Source organism: Triticum dicoccoides, chromosome 7B, assembly GCF_002162155.2.
Source record: "Triticum dicoccoides isolate Atlit2015 ecotype Zavitan chromosome 7B, WEW_v2.0, whole genome shotgun sequence".
Lineage (NCBI taxonomy): Eukaryota > Viridiplantae > Streptophyta > Magnoliopsida > Poales > Poaceae > Triticum > Triticum dicoccoides.
Genome location: NC_041393.1, coordinates 64,737,450 through 64,739,711, shown reverse-complemented (window position 1 = coordinate 64,739,711; position 2,262 = coordinate 64,737,450).

Genomic DNA, 2,262 nt, shown 5'->3' with positions numbered 1-2,262 from the left:
GTGCTTGTTCACTTGATGGCACTGAGAGCTGGCTTGATGCAAGCCCAGATTTTCTTTTTGTCTAGCCTATGGGCAGATTGTAATCTTATGATACTTCGTTAATAACGCTCCCAATTTGGTTGAAAAAAAGTGACTCTAATGAAATTCCCACAAAAGGAAAGCCACGCTAACGGAAGCCAGGGTAAAGAAGCCGCTAATGGGCGCCCACAATTTGGCCCATGAGAGAAATGCATTCCCTTGCATCTTGCAGGCCGAGAATAGGCCTAACAAGGCTTCTAACGCTCTTCATGTTCTTTGTAAGGGGAAAAGAAGTAGCTCTGCCTTCCCTATGTTTGAACTTGGAACCGACAAAACCGGCTTCGACTAGGCTAGACGATGGTCAACTTACCTTGAAGGTGATCTGGCGTGGCATATTTCGTTCGACCAGTCTTTTCCACCATATCGTGTGTATAAAGGAAATCGAACACAACTCTTCCATGGACATCCCCATCCCACCCCCACAAATAATTGTCCCTTAATTCAATTAACTAATATAATTCTTTGCCTATTTTTTTTTAATTCTTAAGTCTTTGGTATACTAGTAGAAACCTTATGCTTGGCCAACTGTGTCATAGTTCTTGATTAAAGTATTCCCATCCTCGGGTTTCCCACGCACCACCACGACATGTGTTTTGATGTTGCTGACGAGATGAAGTGGTGTGAGAGCTCACCCCAAAAAGGCAATGTCATCTCTTTAGCAGGGCCTCCACAAGCTCCATAGCGTCGGGATCGCTGTTGCGAGGGCATGAATCCGGGAAACAAAAGACCGGTGCTAGCACCAGTGTCGCACCAACACCATGTCACAACAACTTCATTGCCCAAGACGAGTGGCGGCCAAATCAGCCACACGGTCTCCTAGCCACTAACGCCGAAGACGTTGTTGTCGAGATGGGATCAAACCGATAGCGATTGCCCACAACGTGCTACTTGTGGGTTGGCACATTGACGGCTGCAGTTGGGAGCAATTTTGTAACATTTTGTAAAGTTTAGGAAGGTTTCATTGGGGTTTCTTTTCTTTATTTCCCCAGATTTTCTCTACCAGTTTACTTACAATTTTTAAATTTTCTTTTTATCCAATTTGTTTTATATTTATTTTTTATTCTCTTTTACATTACCTTTTATTTTTCATTTTTAACATCTGAATATATTTTTTTAAAATTTTAACTATTTACTGGCATTAATGAATTTTTTTATTTCATGATTATTTTATAAAATCTATGACCATTTTTTTAATTCATGATTTTGTTTCAAGATGCTGAAATTAAAAAAACATTTTTTCAAATATTATTAAAATTTGTGAACATTTTTTACAATTCATGAATACTTTTTAAATTCAGAATATCATGGAAATTTTCAAACTTGTGAATATTTCAAAATTCGTGACCATTTTTAGTTTGTGAGTATTTTTCAAATTGCTGATTTTTTGTAAAATTAAAACAAAGTTGAGCAAAATAAAAAATTAAGTGAAAAATAAGTAAATTTAGTACACACTTAGGCATTGGTTTTTCTCGGCGAACGTAGTTTTTTTCAGACAATCTCGGCGAACGTTGTGTTGCTATTTAATCGGACCGTGCCTTTTTTTTTGTTAGAGCAAACAAAGATTTGATTTATATTATATATAAAGCAGGGCGAAAGCCTTTTTCGATTAGAGCATACAAGGGCTTGCTCGCTCGGTGGGTTGGTTGTTCGGTCCGATTTTCTTTTTTCTTTCTTTCTTCCAGTTTCTTGTTTCTCCAAGGTCTTTCCGGTTTTCTATTTTCTTTATTTTTTTCACAATTTCCTTCGTTTCTTTCTTGGTTTTCATTAGCTTTTTCTTTTCTTTTTCTGTGATTTTTTTGGTTTCTTTGTTTGTTTCTTGGTTTTCACTGGGGTTTTTTTCGTGTGGTTTTTAAATTTATTTTATGATTATTTTGTTTTTTGTCTCTTTCTGGGTTTTCATTTTTCTTTCTTCGGTTTTCATCTGTTTTATTTGTTTCTTTTTTGGATTTCATTGGTTTTCTTGATTTTTCTTTGTTTCTTTGTCATCTGTTGTTTGGCTGAGGTGAGAAAGGTTTTTTTTTCACGAGGGTCATGTGTCATATGTTTTTTGGCTGAGGTGAGAAAGGGTTTTCTGTGAGATGGTGGTAAGGCTTTTTTTTTCTTTTATTCCTTGATGGAGAAACAAGCACACACCTTCATCTCAGGTGGCACACACAATCACGCCCTCAACCACTAGTTTCCATT